Below are 17,750 nucleotides of genomic sequence, written 5' to 3'. Positions count from 1 at the left end.
TAGGTCTTCAGTCAAATCAGATATTGATCGGTTACTCCAACAAGCTTTATGCACCAATTGCATCAGCATACCTTTCAGGCAGGATGCCATTGTAGATCAGAGTGTTTGTGGCTGGGTTAGCCCTTACATATTTCCTTTGGTAGCCTGTAGTGTTTCTTCCTATGGCAATGATGCTAGCATGGAGGGTGAAAGCTCTATGGCAGCATGCTAGACTTTTTTGTGTTCAATGAGTTGTATAGATATGCTCTTCAGCAATGGCTTCTTGCTCTCTGTTTGAAAAGTTGTTGGCAACATGTTTGGTTGTCTGGGGATTCCTATGCGAGCACTTTGGTCCAAACCTCATTTAGATGTAACCGAATCTGGGACTGTAAGCTTCCTTTAGTGACAAGAGATGGCCAGCTTGGACACTGTCTCCACCATACTTGGCAGTTTCATTCACCTTCTTATATGTATATTTTAGAAAGATTCTGCTGTATTATGATTTTACAATACTCCTCCAATGGACCTTAATTTTAGTTCTCTCTCCCAATATTCCCTCCCGTGTCCCTATCTCCCCTCCTCTTCTCCACTTGATCCCCCTGTTCCAGTGCATCACATCCATCTATCCATAATTACCTATTCTATTTTCCTGTAAGGACTATATCTGTGTCTCCCCCTCCCTTACTCTATACTTCATTCTATTGTTTTATAGATTGTACCTTGGATTTCATTGGATCAACAGCTAATATTCACGTATAAGTGGATATATACCATATTTGTCTTTCTGGGTCAGGGATATCTTATAACAGACTTTCTGAAGCCTGAAGTGGAAATTTCTGGTTTCTTTAACAACTTAATTTTGTTACATAATTTTTTTTTTCTGGAAGCTGTCTTGTGAGAGGGCATGTGATGTTTTGCTGAAAGCAGACTCTTGAAAGGGCATGTAATGGTTAGAAGAAAACATATGAAGGGGAAATTGCTATTTTCTTTTTTTTGGAATAATTTATTTTTAATATTTGTTTGTTTCACTATACAATAATTACAAAAATTATTGAATAAAGCATAATGTTTTAACACATATACAACACATAATGACCAGAACAGGGAAAAGGACATATTCATCACTGCACACACTCGTAAGAACTCCTTGTATTGGTAACTTTTCTACCAGCTATTTTGAAATATCTAATTATTTAGAGAAGGTTATCACACTATTCTGTATGAGAATATCAATAGAGGGCAGATGATTAATTGTTTTTTTTTTTTTTTTTTTAGGTGTTGAATCTGAATGTAATCTCTTGGTAAAACATGAGACTATTATATTACAGGGAATATCATAAATTGTAAAACATAACAGATACGGTACATTGAAGTTTCCCAGGTGCAAGAGGAGTGACTTTAAAAAGACTATGTTTACTTAGAGATAAACGCCTGCTTTAGCCCTGACCAGGCAAAAGTTTTACACTTTGTTAATTGCTCCAGGGGGTTTAACTCTTGACAGGTTTCAAAAGTAATGTAGTGTCACTGACCCCGAAATTCTCTAGGCCTTGTTAAATTTTATCTAATTTGGAGAATTTCCATTATCAGGATAGTATATCAACTTGCTCTGATGTAAATATTTCTATCTCAGTTAACAACTCAGTTGTATCATGTGATGATTTTCTGGAAGCTGTCTTCTGAGAGGGCATGTGATGGTTAGAAAGATATAAATGAAACCCCACAAACAGTGAGAGGATGCTCCTGCATTGCTATGCCATGTAAAGCTTCACTACTTCTCTGGTCTTCGCTGGTCTTCATTGGTCTCTACACCAAAGAATTTCTCATGGTACTCTGGCTGATTCTGGCCATTTCTTCTGACTTGTGCTGATTCAGTGAATCTTCCTGGTTTTGGTGGTTCATGCTGTCGCTGCTGATTCATGTTTGGTGTTTGTTATTGAACTGTATGCCTGGTATCCTGACAATGATGAGTGGAATCACTCCAAGGAACTACTTCTAAACAGGCCCACAACTCCCTTCTCATATTAACATTCCACTATTTCTTGTCAGTGGGACAGAAGGGAGGTTAAAATGATTAAAAACCCTAAATAAAATAGGTTTTCAAAAATTTAAGTCTACACCAGACCTTATCAAACTGACTCTTTGATGGAAGTATCATTTAGGCCATAAAACTCAGAACCACTCAAAACAAACAAGACCTAATTCATCTAAGTCCATAGTTTGGGGAAAGTCTCTAAATGCACTAACCTTGCCTTTTGGTTTCTGTAACTCTGCTCCTGACAGACTGTTCTTGTTAACTGAAGTATATCAACCAGGATTCTGTCTGTGTGCTTAAAAGCTCACACTCAGAAAGGCTCAGAAAGGCTCTCCCTAACACCTGGTCTGGGTGGCTGTTGAATAAAGATTTTCTGTTGACTCAAATCAATGTCTGTGTAGTCTTTGGTGGATTCTCTGCAATAACTCTCACTCAGAATGATTTTTCCTAGTTCTATCCATTTACCTTCAAATTTCATGATTTCTTTTATGTTTATCTTCTGAGTAATAATCCATTGTATAAATGTACAACATTGTCTTTATCTGTTCTAATGTTATGGGACATCAAGGCTGATTCCTATTTCTGGCTATTGTGAATACAGCAATAATGAACATGGTCAAACATGTATGTGTGTGGTAGATTGAAGTGTCTATAGGGTATATGCCTAAAAGTAGTAGAGCTGGACCTTGAGGTGGATCAATTATCATCTTCCCAAGGAATGACTACACTGATTTTTATAGTGGCTGTACAAGTCTGGATACCCACCAGCAATGGAGGACTGTTTTTCTCATGGCAGGTCCTCACTAGCCTGAGCTGTCACTTATTTTATTATTAGTCATTCTAACTGGGTAAGATGATATCTCAAAGTACTTTGATTTGTATTTCCCCTATGGCTAAGAATGTTGAACATTTCTTTGTTTCTCAGCCACCATTTGAGATTGCTTTTTGAAGATCCCTTGTGTGAGTGTGTGTGTATGTCTGTGTTTGTATCTATTCCAATTTTAACTTAAATTGAGTTGCTTGGTTTTTGATATCTAGTTTTTTGTTTGTTTTGTTCTTTTTACAGGTTATATATTAAACCTCGACTATATATGTAGTTGGAAATATTTTTTCAATTCTGTAAGCTAATGTTTTCTTTGTCTGAATGAGAGTACCCTTTGCCTTACAGAAGCTTTTCAGTTTCATAAAGTTCCATTTATTAATTGTTGATCTTAGTGCCTATGTTAAATGTGGAATGTTTACAATGTAAAGACTATAGTCAAAGCTATTCTCCAGTTTCTCTCATATCAGGTTTAATATATCTGATGTCATGTTAAGATGTGATCCATTTGAAGTCGAGTTTTGTGCAGGGTGATAAGTATGGATCTACTTGGATTCTTCTCCATCCATTCATCCACTTTGATGAACACCATTTGTTGAAGATGTTGTCTTCTTTCCATCATGTATTTCTCATTTTATTATTAAAAAAAAGGTGTCCATAGGTGTGCGGATTTATGTCTGGGTCTTCAATTTAAATCCATTGATCAGTGTATCTGTTTTTGTGCCAACACAATGGTGTTTGTCTTATTATAGGTCTGTAGTACAATTTGAAGTCAGTTAGAGATGATGATACCTCCAGCAGTTCTTTTCTTCATCAGTATTGTCTGGCCTATCCTGGGCTGTTTTGCATTGCCATATAAAACTGAAAAAATTCCTTTCAGGATCTGTGCATAACTGTGTTGAAATTTTATTGGGGATTGCATTACATCTGTAGACAGTTTTTTTGGTAGGATGGTGATTTTTACTATATTAATCCTTCTTTCTGATCCATGAGCATGGGAGATCTTTCCATCTTCTGTTATCTATGGTTTCTTCAGTGACTTGAAGTTTTTGTCATACAAGTCTTCCACTTGCTTGGCTAGATTTATCCCATGATATTTTATATTATTTGAGGCCATTGTGAAAAGTTTCTTGATTTCTTTCCCAGTCCATTTGTCATTTGTATATAGGAGGGCTACTAATTTTTCTGAGTTACTTTTGTATTCAGCTACATTGCTGAACGTATTTATCAGCTCTAGCAGTTTCTGGCTAGAATTTTTAGGGAAACTTATTGATTTATTTTTCTTTTCCAATTTGTATTCCATTCATCCCCTTCATGTGCCTTTTGCTCTAGCAAAACCTTTAATTACTGTATTGAATAGATATTGAAAGAGTGGACAACCTTATCTTGTTCCTGATGTGAGTATAATTGCTTTGAAATTCTCTACATTTAAGCCATTGTTGTCTATATGCTTGCTGTAAACTGCCTTTCTTTCTTTTCTTTTTTTTAAATATTTTTTATTACATATTTTCCTCAATTACATTTCCAATGCTATCCCAAAAGTCCCCCATACCCTCCCCCCTACTTCCCTACCCACCCATTCCCATTTTTTGGCCCTGGCATTCCCCTGTACTGGGGCATATAAAGTTTGTATGTCCAATGGGCCTCTCTTTCTAGTGATGGCAGACTAGGCCATCTTTTGATACATATGCAGCTAGAGTCAAGAGCTCCGGGGTACTGGTTAGTTCATAATGTTGTTACACCTACAGGGTTGCAGATCTCTTTAGCTTTTTGGATACTTTCTCTAGCTCCTCCATTGGGGGCCCTGGATCCATCCAATAGCTGACTGTGAACATTCACTTATGTGTTTGCTAGGCCCCGGCATAGTCTCACAAGAGACAGCTATATCAGGGTCTTTTCAGCAAACGCTTGCTAGTGTATGCAATGGTGTCATCGTTTGGAGGCTAATTATGAGATGGATCCCTGGATATGGCAGTCTCTAGATGGTCCATCCTTTTGTCTCAGCTCCAAACTTTGTCTCTGTAACTCCTTCCATGGGTGATTGTTTCCAATTCTAAGAAGGGGCAAAGTGTCCACACTTTGGTCTTCGTTCTTCTTCAGTTTCATGTGTTTTACAAATTGTCTCTTATATCTCGGGTATACTAAGTTTCTGGGCTAATATCCACTTATCAGTGAGTACATATCATTTGAGTTCTTTTGTGATTGTGTTACCTCACTCAGGATGATGCCCTCCAGGTCCAACCATTTGCCTAGGAATTTCATAAATTCATTCCTTTTAATAGCTGAGTAGTACTCCATTGTGTGAATGTACCACATTTTTTGTATCCATTCCTCTGTTGAGGGGCATCTGGGTTCTTTCCAGCTTCTGGCTATTATAAATAAGGCTGCTATGAACATAGTGGAGCATGTGTCCTTCTTACTGGTTGGGACATCTTCTGGATATATGCCCAGGAGAGGTATTGCGGGATGTTGAGATATATTCCCATATCCCTAACTACTCCAGGATTTTTATCATGAGAAAAAGTTAGATTTTTTTCAAAGACCCTGCATCTAATGAGATCATCATGTGATTTTTGCCTTTCAGTTTGTTTATATGGTGAATTAAATTTCTTGATTTACATATGTTGTGCCATCCCTGCATCTTTGCGATGAAACTTACTTGATCATAGTGGATGACCTTTTTGATATGTTTTTGGATTCTGTTTGCAAGTATTTTATTGGGTATTTATGCATATATGTTCTTAGGGAAACTTGGTTTATAATTCTTTGTTAAATCTTCCTGTGATTTGGATATCAGGATAACTGTGGCCTCATAAAATGAATTGGACAGTGTTTTTCTTGTTTATTTTCCTGTTTATTTCAAAAGTATTGACATTAATTATTCTTTGAAATTCTGGTCGAATTCTTTGCTAAAAACATCTTGCCCTGGGCTTTTTTTTTTTGGTTGGGAGACTTTTAATTACAGCATCTATATTACTGGAGGTTATATTGCAGGTCTTTTAAAATTGCTTACCTGTCTTGATTTAATGTTGTTAAATGGTTAGAATCGAGAATATTACCAATTTCTTTTAGATTTTTCAGTTTGGTGGAGCACAGTTTTTAAAAGTATAGACTTCCGATACTCCGGATTTCCTCGGTGTCTGTTGCAATGTCTCCCTTTTATTTCTAATTTTGTTAATTAGGATATTCTTTCTGTGCCCTTTAGTTAATTTGGCTAAGGATTTGTCAAGTCATTGATTTTTCTCAGAGAACCAATTCTTTGTTTCATTAATTTTGTGTATTGGTTTTGTATATTTCTTTCTATTTTAAGGCTTTCAACCTGAGTTTGATTGTTTCTCGCTGTCTACTCCTCTAGGGTATGATTGTTTTTCTCTTTGTTCTAGAGTTTTCAGGTGTGTTGTTAAGTAACTAGTGTGAAATCTCTGAAATATTTTCATGTTTGCTCTGAGTGCTATAAGCTCACCTCTGAGAACCACTTTTATTGTGTTCCATAAGTTTGGGTAGTTTGTGGATTCATTTTCATTCAGTTTTAGAAAGTCTTTAAATTTTTCCTACTGTCTTGACCTATTCTCAATCAGTAGTTTTTTTCAACCTGTGAGCTTTGTTATTTCTGTTGTGGGTATCCAGTTTTAATCTCTGTTGATCAGAAAGGATGCAGAGAGGTATATTAATTTTCTTGAATCTTTTGAGAATTGTGCTTTCTAGTCTGTGGTCAGTTTTGACGAACGTTCCATGAGGTGCTGACAAGATGGTTTATTCTTTGTGTTTGGGTGAAATGTTTTGTAAATATCCGACCTTATTGCTCCCAGTTTTTGTGTGGATGGCCTGTCTATTGGTGAGAGTGGGAGAGTGGAGTACTAAAGTCTCCCACTGTCAGTATGTGAAAGTCAATATGCAATTTAATCTGTAGTAGTCTTTCTTTTACAAACTTGGGTGCCCTTGTTAAGTTTAGTGCACAGATGTTAAGAATTTCAATGTCCTTTTGTTTGACTTTTTCCTTTGATGAATATGTAGTGTCCTCCCCTATCTCTTTTGGTTTGTATTCTATTTGTCAGATATTAAATGACTATAATATGTCGGTTATAAGGTCCATTTCCTTAAAATATTTTTCCATCCTTTCTACCGAGGTGATGCCTAACCTTGATGTTAAGGTGTGACTTTTAAGAGAAGCAGAATGAGGGACCCTGATTTTGCATCTATACTGTTAATCTGTGTCTTTTTATTGTGGAAATGAGACTTTGGATATTGAAAGATAACAATAAGCAGTATTTGTTGATTCCTGTTGTTTCATTTGTGGTGGGTGAGTGTGTGTGTGTTTCTCTTTTGATATGCTAGTCTGAGGTTGTTCAGTCCCTATTATTGGGGGGGGGTGTATGGTTAACCTTTAGGTTGGAGTTCTTCTAGTGCTTTCTGCAGGGCTGAGTTTGTAGACAGATACTGACAAATTTAGTTTTATCAATGAAAGTCTTATTTTCTCCATCTATTGTGATTGAAAGTTTTGCTAGGTACAATAGTCTAGGCTGCCATATATGGTCTCTTAGAGTTCACAGAGTACCTGTTCAGGCTCTTCTGGCTTTTAGAGTCTTCATTGAAATGACAGGTATTATTTTAACAGGTCTGCCTTTATATGTTACTTAGCCTTTTCCCCTTGCAGTTTTCTGTACACTTACTGTTTTGTTTTGTACCAACAGGACTTTCTCTTTTGGCTGGTCTAGTCTATTTCGTGCTCTGGGTCCTCCTTGGACCTTTATAAGTATCTCCTTCTTTAGGTTAGGGGGATTTTCTTCTATGACTTTGTGCCTTTGACCTGGGTTTCCTCTTTTCTCCAGTCCTACTATTCTTAGATTTGGTCTTTTCAATATGTCCCAGATTTCCTGGAGGTTTTGTGCCAGGACATTTTTAGATTTAACATTTCATTTTATTGAGGCATCCATTTCTTCTATCTTTTCTTGAATAAGTGAGATACCCTCTTCCATCTATTATTCTTTTGTTCTGTTACCTTTGAGGTTACTGTTAGAGTTCCTTAATTTTTCATTTCCAGATTTCTCTCATATGTGTGTTCTTTAATGACTTTTTTCCACTTTCAGGTCTTGAACTGTTTTATTCATTCTGTCCCACAGTTTGTGATTTCATAGATTTCTTTAATGGTTTCATTCATTTCCTCTGTAAAGACCTCTATCACATTTATAAAGGCTATTTTAAGGTGCTTATCTTGTGCTTCAGTTATGTTGCAATTCTGAGGGCCTCCTGTGGTAGGATGACTGGGCTCTAGTGGAGACATAATGTCCTGGATATTTTTGTTTGGGTTTCTATGCTGAGGTCTAGGCATCTGGGTTTGGAAAGATTTTGATTCTATGTGATGAAAACTGGTCTTGTTTTTGGTGAGTGGATGTTTTTTCCTTAGTTCTGTGGCCCACTATGGTTCTTTGGAGAGTGTGGTGGCTGTGTGCTATCTGGTAGAAAACTCTTCTTGGATCCTGACAGATGTGTGTACCAGGGGTTCCAGGTAACATGTGTTTCTAAGTTTGGGGAGATGACACTTAGGAATGAGAATGGGTTAGGAGAGGATGCTGAGGGTATACAAGGTGGGGAGGAAAGCAAAGTGTTTTACCAGGATCTGCTTAGTCCTCCGGGAATGGGGGAAGAGCGTGAGAGAAAGTTGAAGTAGGTGGTCTGTTACAGACCTGGGGATGACACTGGGGGATTGAGCTTGGAGGAAAGAAGGGAAAGCTGAAGATCTGCAGTTACCCCAAGTGCTTCGCTGGCATAACTGGTCTGAGGGTCACAGGGAATGGCTGTGGATTTGGGGATAGGATAAGGCAATAAGTGGTGGGAAGGAAGTTGGTAGGGGAAGTTCTGTTTATCCTACTGCTGAAGGGAGCAGAGAGGGAGGCTGCTGCAGATGATCTGCTGCAGAGTTATGAGTTGAGGCTGGGGCAGTGGAGAGAGATTTGAAGATTTGCAGTTAGCCTGTTTCCCTGGCTGGAGTGGCCTGATGCTTCCTAGCTCATTTCAACATTTATGCCAGTCTGGTCACACCTATCATAGACTGACCACCAGCCATCTACATCCTTCTCTTGTTCTTCATATCATGGCTCACAGTTCAATGTCTAGCTACTTTTGCACACTCTGCCATGTGAACGTGCCACGTCATAGACAATTGATTCTTCCATTTATCCTTGCTGGTGCCAACAGCATCAGACTCACCTTTAGAAACCAAGATCATAAATGCAGCTCAAATATTTTTGGTGGTGGCATCACTGAGTTTTCTGCAGGTGGCAACTGGAGACTTTTTGTCCTGTGTAGTCACTATCCTATGCAACTCAGAGTCCTAGCTTGCCCTTGTGCATTTGTGTTTTTAGACCAAGAGTAAGTCACTTCCAGCTCTTCCACATAGCACTATTAATCTGACCCATTTCTTTGCCTGATGAGTTCCTTTCAAATCCTGATTCTATCATTTAGTATAATCATTCTGTCTCAGCTTTATGACATACCCATTTTTCATAAACTCGCCCCTGTAGCTTCTGCCAAGTTATTAATTAAAATGTTGAACAGATGGGACCAAAGGAAAGCTTCATGGCAGGACACTGAGATGCATCTCCAAGTTGTCCTGTATCCTTTAATTAGTGCTGTTTAAGTGGCTGCATGCTCACTGACAGTGTGAGTATGGATTGTATTTCTCACTTCACCACAGTGTTTTTGTTAAAGACCATGTTAACTCCCTTAAAACCCTGATGTTGAGCCAGCCCCACAACACCCAGAGGCAGCTCCATTTCCAGGCGTTCCAACATGCCCAGGATCAGAGGATCAGAGGTGAGGAGGACACAACATCTGTCCCCAAGAACGAGAGTAACTGGGACCAGCGGGACCCAGTTATGAAGGAACTCTGCCAGACCAGTGGCACAGGTTCCTTCTGGTCTATCTGGGCCAGTGCCCTGAGCAGACCTTGGGTGCAAACTCCACAGCCAGCCCCAACACCCAGAGGCAGTTCCACTCCCAAGCACTCTAACAGGCCCAGGATCAGAGGATCACAGGATTCCAGGACTTTGGTCACACCAGGATCTCAAATTCCCAAAGGCAGTTTGACTCCCAGGAGCTCAGACACACCCAGGATCTCAGGATCACAGGTTCCCAGAATCACAAGATCACAGAAACAGCTTGACTCGAAGGAGTCATCATGACACAACCAGGATCACAGGAAAGGACAGGCTCCAGCCAGACATAGCCAGGGCAGGTAGCACTAGAGATAACCAGATGGTGGGAGGCAAGCATAAGAACATAAGCAAGGTTACTTGGCCTCATCAGAACCCAATTTTCCCACCATAGCAAGTCCTGGATACCCCAACACACTGGAAAAGCAAGATTCAGATCTAAAATCACTTCTCATGATGATGATAGAGGACATTGAGAAGGACATAAATAACTCCCTTAAAGAAATATAGGAGAACACAGGAAAATAGCTAGAAGCCCTTACAGAAGAAACACAATAGTCCCTTAAAGAGTTATAGGAAAACACAATCAAACAGGTGAAGGAAAGGAACAAAACCATCCAGGATCTAAAAATGGAACTAGAAACAACAAAGAAATCACAAAGGGAGACAACCCTTGAGATAGAAAATCTAGGAAAGATATCAGGAGTCATAGGTGCAAGCATCACCAACAGAATACAAGAGATAGAAGAGAGAATCTCAGGTGCAGAAGATACCATAGAAAACATTGACACAACAGTCCAAGAAAATGCAAAATGCAAAAAGCTCCTAACCCCAAACATCCAGGAAATCAAGGACACAATGAGAAGATCAAATCTAAGGATAACAGGTATAGAAGAGAGTAATGATTCCCAATTTAAAGGGCCAGTAAATATCTTCAACAAAATTATAGAAGAAAACTTCCCTAACCTAAAAAAGAGATGCCCATGAGCATACAAGAAGCCTACAGAACTCCAAATAGACTGGACCAGAAAAGAAATTCCTCCTGTCACATAATAATCAAAACACCAAATGCACTAAACAAAGAAAGAATTTTAAAAGCAGTAAGGGAAAAAGGTCAAGTAACTTATAAAGGCAGACCCATCAGAATTACATCAGACTTCTCACCAGACACTATGAAAGCTACAAGATCCTGGGCAGATGTCATACAGACCCTAAGAGAACACAAATGCCAGCCCAGGCTACTATACCCAGCAAAACTCTCAATCACCATAGACAGAGAAAACAAGATATTCCATGACAAAACCAAATTTACACAGTATCTTTTCACAAATCCAGCCCTACAAAGAATAGATGGAAAACACCAACAAGGAGTAAAACTACACCCTAGAAGCAAGAAAGTAATCTTTCAATAAACCCACACAAACATAATTCCACCTCTAACAAGAAAATTAACAGGAAGTAACAATCACTTTTCCTTACTATCTCTTAATATGAAAATTAATATTACCAACATATCCTAATTGATTGAAATTCAAAAATATGAGGAATTAGAAATTTGTCAGCTGTCATCCTATGGTCTCTCTAATTTGGTAATGGGAGAAATAGGTCCAATAGTGTATAATCTCTATACACTTTCTGCTTGTTTGTATGTGACAGTGTCTTGAGAGCATGCTTCTCCTATCTCAGCCTCTCTATTAGTAGGATTGTTTGTTTGATGTCTTTACACTATACTATGGTTTTCAGAACAGCTTACGTATTTCAAAATTATTTATACAGCCAAAAGAAATGCAGACAATTAATTTGAGAGGTGTTTTGTAAGAGAAACAGCAAAGAGTGAGACTGAAGGATTTGCTTGATATTTATAATTATTGTATCAATTTTGAAGAGCAGGACTTTGTAAGTTACTCTTATTCTGAGATGAATGCTCTTCAAAATCATCACAGCCAATGAGCCAGAATCTTACCCTCAACCTAACATCTGTGCCACCCTCCAAGCAGAACCATTGTTCATTGAAACAGTTGATGAATGACTTCATGGATAAACCATCTTAATACACATACCATTTCTTAAATGAATGTAACCTGTTTCCTGTGGGCTGAGAATGACGACAATCACTCAAGTCAAATAGCTTTGACCATAGCAGGAAATCTGTACCCAAAAATCATGCCTACAATTCATTCCTTGGTGCAGCTTATCTTACTTATCTACTATAAAGTTAAAATCCTTTGGTGATGTGAGGGACATTCAAGTACAACCTTATTACAATGAACTCCAATATCCAAAAACTGTTCTTATTTTGTGTTTGTACTACAGTAAGAGCCAAGATTTTAAGCTCTACTAAAAACAAAAACAAACAAACAAAAAGACTATCTATTTATGTTCATTTAATAACTAATCATGATATATCATTTTAAAATATCATGCAGTTAATATATTTGGAGTTATTTGAAATTTATATTGAGAAAAATATATGTATTTTCAGTATTTCTGTGACAAACATCTACATAAGACTGTTCAATTGATTGCTGTTTTAGATTAAGCAACTTTTATAATACTATTTTTATTGTTACAATATTTTATAAATTTTAAAGAATATGATAAAAAAACAAAAGGTATTGCAGGTTTTGAAGGTGGGGGCTCTCCGGGAAGAGTTAGGGTACAAAAAGGGAAAGAAGAATGTGATGTAAGTCTATTTACTCAAAATATTTTTAAATGTTAACAAATTCAGATAAATTGAAATTTTATATCTTTTCTCATCATAATACAATAAAACTTAAATCAAAGAAGCGCACACGTACACACACACACACACACACACATGCAAAAAGAAAAGAAAAAGATCAAATTTGCTAGAGTAAGACTTTACTCTTCCGCAAATGAAATGGTACCCATATGGATTTATATTAACTATAGATTTATGGTCAATGTGAGTGCCATAGTCTACGTCGTAAAGCTTATCTTTGCAATAGATGTAATTTGGAAGGGGCATATACTCAGTTCCATATGCACAAGCCACGTGGATGTTTTTGTGCTTCTGTATCTGTTTTTTAGAAGGTCCATGCAGAACTGTTTAAGGCTGTGTTGTGTGTCTGTTGTCCTGTGGAGATGGGACTATGACACAGGCACACTTTGTCACTTAGGTTTGTTGGTGTGAAAAGAAAGAATGAGGAGGACAAAGGAAAGGACAAATTATGTAGTAACTTGAAGCCATGGTATTGAACTATTTTTCTTCTATTCTATACCTGGGCCTTTACAGAGGCGAAAACATCTGGACTTTTAACCAAGACCTAGAAACCGTATTTTTTAAGTTGATACCATTAAATGCTAATTGTGTCTAACTTGCTAATCTAATTAAGAAAGCTCTCCTAACCAACATATGAGTTATGGTTAATGAACTAGTCCCAAAATATATTGATTTGTAATTCAACATTACGTTTTTCTTATATCTATGTATCTTGAGAGAATTTCACAATAAGTAAGTGTGGATATAGACACAAATCTGTTTATTTCTGACTCAATAAAGAAGCAAACTTCAAATGTTTATAGCTATTTGTTTAAGGTCATGGGTCTAGTCACCTGAAGAGCATTTATGCTGATCAAGGTTAAATTCCAAGTCATCTCACTACACTGAATAGAGCCTTAACAAAAATCAATACAGAGACACATACTAGTCTATTGGCATAGGAAATATACAGTTTCCCTTTAGTATCATTTACTAAATAACTGTGGCGAATTGCAGACTGGTCTCCAGTCGAGCTGAGGTCTGAACCCTGATGGTCATAATTCACTTTCATGACACAGTAGGCATTCCCTCATGCTCCCGGAACTCTGGTCCCTGCCTAAGTTACCACCCCCACAGCTCCCACAAGAGAAGCATGGTCAGTAGTCATGTAGACAATGGCCTAAGCTTCTGACCTTCAGGCTAAACTCCTCCTCAGTTACCTAGCAACAGAGAAGACCATAAAAGGGGCTGTTAGGCCCCAACACTCTCTCTTATTCTTATGCTCTTACCTCTTACCCTTCACTTTCACGCCCTCCTCCTCTCTTCTCTTTCCTTTCTTTGCCCCTCTCCTCTCCTCTCCTCCTCCTCCCCCTCCCTTCTCTCTTTCCCCCTGCATTTCTATAATATAGCTCTTAAACCATAGAGAGTTTCTGCTCCATCAAGATCCGCTGCACACTCTGGTCAGTGTTGGGAACCTCTTCCCTTATCCCTCTCTCCTATAACCACGGGGCAACAGGGTGTCACACCGGGGTCCCCCGCCAAGTGGGGTCAGAGGCTTAGATGCCCACCCAGGGCCGAGTGGAAAGTGTCTGGCAGCTCTCTCCGTGTCTGCCTGCCCAGGAACTCTGGCCGGATGTGAGTTACTTTCCCTCTACTTCTCCAGTGGCAGGAACAGGAAGCTCAGAGTCCACATTTCCATCAAAAGTCCAAAGCAGAGCTAGCAAGCTGGAAGCAGGGTGAGGCTATATACTCTCAAAGCCTGCTCCCCCACCCCCAGGATGTACTTCCTCCAATAAATCTGCACCTCTAAAACCTCCTGGAACATTACCTTGAACTCAGGATCAGGTGTGCCTAGTCTCTAGGGGATGGTCTCCATTCAAACAGCCATATATGGTTCTAAGGACTTGAACTCAGATCTCCCTCTCAGATGCCAAGTGCTTTACTGACTGAGCCATCTCCTAGACATAGACTTCTATATATTCTTCTCTAATATTTCTTCTTGCTTATCATTGTCAAGGAAGAAAAGCAAAATGGAGTAGCATTAGAGCAAGGAAGTAATAGTTGGGAATCCTTGTTAATCAGATTGCAGAAAGTTTTGTGGGAACACCTTTGAACTGGGCTGCAGACATGCTCATGCCCACATGTAAACAGCCTTTAGTATATACTTAACATGTCGTCCTTCCCCATACTTTCTAGAGACTAAGAACAACTCCAATACTTTAGTTAACAGCTTAACTTTTTTTTCCAGTACTGATCAAAACTTCTAAGCCCCTGGTGGTTTAAAACTCCAAATACAGCCACCATATTATAAAACCTTGAAGCAAAACTTCAAGGCTGCTTGACTCAGTGTTTTCCTGGATTTCAGTCAATACATTCCAAATAAATGTTGTTTTCTTTGTTCCTAATCAGATTTTGTTTTTGGTTGACGAAGTTTTCCATATGATTTGACAGTGATTCATCTCTCCCTCTGGGTGTCTGTTCTGACACCATTTCAAAGAATTAATGTAGGGATGCAGCAGAAATTCTACTTGCTCTTTACGGTGTATTAATTAGACCTGGGTTTTAGTTTCCTCTTAGGAATGATCTTAAAATGATCTTTGCAGCCCCCTTGGTTCTCCTGTTATTAGCTGTGCAGCAGAGAGATTATGGCAACACACACAGAACTGCCTCAAGAGGACAGCCAGCCAGGAAGTAGAGACTTCTATCTGAGGCTCATCCTCCAAATAAGGACATGAAACAGAAGCCCAGCATGGAGAGGCTCAGCCCCTCCGTATTCCCCACAATGTTTTATTCTTATAGATGCACATCATAGAAGGTTTGACCTCTCCAAGGTGTTTTTGTTTGTTTCAACCAGTGATATCATTTCATAAAGTCCATACCACCTGCTGTGACATTGCTTCCAACAAGAAGAAGCTGAGGTGGAATCTCATTCTGTAAATCAACAGACCTCAATTTTAACACCAGGCTTTCTTAGGGACCACAAAGGTGCATAATAGTCACCGAGAAGCAATGCTGTGGAGATGAGCATCTGCATTTTAGGACACATTAACTACATGGTGCTTTGATAAGCCATCACTGAGAGGGCACAATTCTTGAATTTGCCTCAAGAAGTTAATTTTCCCACTTGCTCTAACTCCCCACTGAGACAACAGGTTGCTAGGTCTTTGACATACATAGTTAGGTCTTTGTGCTGACACCCATCTTCATAGGCATAAATGGAGGCTAAGTAGTATCAGCTATCTGAGTGAATCCCACCTCACTGAACTTCCAAGGTCAAGCCTTTTTATCTTGGAGTTCTTCCATCTTGTATGTTTCTTACTATTATCATTTTATTGTTTATTTGATGTGGGGTGTGTGTGTGTAGACACGTTTCTTCCAGAGTTGCTTTGCACTTTACTTTTTGAAGTGGTTCTCTCACTGAGCCTGAAAGCTCACTAATTTGGCTAGACTGGCTAATCAGTGAACTCTGCAGATGTGCCTACCTCTCTGCCTCCTCCATGCTTGGGTTGCACATGTGTCCTGCTATACTTGGCTGTGTGTGTATACATGGAGACACATGTGCCTTTGCCCACACACAGACGTCAGAGGTGGATGTTAAATACTCTGCTTGATTTCTCTCTCTCTCTCATTTTTTTTGACAAGGTCTCTCACTAAACAGATTTAGGCTGGTAGCCAAGACCTCCCAGTGATATTCTTGTCTCAGACCACATTAGCACTGGGTTCTGGGCTCTAACCAGTGTTTTACCCAAGTACTAAGATCTCAAGGTTCCCATGCTTGTAGAGTGTTCTTACCAACGGAAGAACATCCCCAGTGCCCATGCTTGCCTTTTTATGGAAAGGTGCAGGTGTAGTGCTATTTCCTGTTAAAATTATTATTCAACTTGAATCGATAAGCAAATACAAACATTCTTCCAAAATGATTGAAATTTGTTGTATTTATTTCTTTCTAAAGTTTATACATTTACATATACCATTTTATAATCCTTCACTGTTTGCATGATTTCTATTACATAAAAACCATTTCAAATGCAATAAATTTTGTTGTCGTAAGACAACAAAATGCCCTCAACTTATAAAAATCCAGGGACGGTTATATTCATGACCATTTACACAATAGAGAAAGGTACTGTCTACATCACATCTTCTATACATATCCGCTGGCCCACTTGTCTTCAAGGCAAGGGTTTCCTTTAATAACAGGGAAATAGGGTAGTCGCTATATACAATTATTTCAATAAAAATAAAGCAATTGTAAAATGTAAACTTAATTTTCAAAATATTCTTTAAACACTTTAACAATATCCACAAAGATTACTGTTCCATTCAAACAACTATCACCTCGAATGCCACCATTCAGAGGTGGCATTTCTGGAGTCTAGTTCGTGATAAGGAACAGGTTTTCAGTACATGGTGTGGTATTACTAGCTTTCCCAGGTCGGCTACAGCTGACCGTTTGGCCACTGAAAAAGGGGGGTGGGTGGGTATTTTGTCACTAACTACTTTCACAATTTGCAAGGGCATATGACACCAGAACTGCGGTGACACAGAAATGACCAATGGAGAAAACTTTGAAGGTAAAGGAATGTTATGCATTGCCAATCATTTGAAACTACAGTAGATATAAACTGGGCAGTAGGCTGTCAAAGCCCAGCTCCTGTTTATCTTAAAAGATAAAGACTGTCACCTTAATGTGCATCCCACAGTAACCAGGGCTGGCAACATGGGTTCTTGTGTAAATTTCTGTTCCAGAATTCAGTTCCAAAAACTTGAGGTAGAAGAGGATGCAGGGAGGCATGTCGGCCTTCGCTCAACAACTCTCAGGGAGCCGAGCACTGTTGAGCAATTTTATGTTTCTTGACCCTTCCCACAGAAATGAAAACATTATCCATTTCTGGAAATCTGGGAGCAAAGAGAAAGATATCCTCTGACACTGACCAAAACTCAATGTGCCCATTTGTTTCTTGAAAAGACAAAACACAGTTTTGCTTCAAACTGTGGGATCTTGTCAAACTTGCCTTCCTCTGTGACTGGGTCACCCTCAGAGCTGATATCTTGCCTAAACAGGGTCAAGCCACTGGGACAGCTGGATTCCTAATGAACCTGGAACCCGGAATATTCCTGCTGCTGAGCAGAAGCCCAAGTGGAGAAGAAGGCCAAGGGGAAGCTTCTTCCAGGGAAGAGCGCCCTGCTCTCCACTGCCCTAGCCTCACACCCAGAGCAGTGAGCCTCACACCTGCCATGTGATTTTTCATTGAGCCTTGAGGC

General features: G+C 39.0%; 1 pseudogene; it reads right to left on the bottom strand.

The window, feature by feature from the left end:
- LOC110300842 (small ubiquitin-related modifier 2 pseudogene) overlaps positions 1–17,280 on the bottom strand; it is a 100,030-nt pseudogene extending 82,750 nt beyond the window's left edge.
- Between the last annotated feature and the right edge of the window lie 470 nt (positions 17,281–17,750).

Source organism: Mus caroli, unplaced genomic scaffold, assembly GCF_978045245.1.
Source record: "Mus caroli unplaced genomic scaffold, Mus_caroli_1 scaffold_10, whole genome shotgun sequence".
NCBI lineage: Eukaryota > Metazoa > Chordata > Mammalia > Rodentia > Muridae > Mus > Mus caroli.
This window is presented reverse-complemented; position numbering and strand designations above follow the sequence as displayed.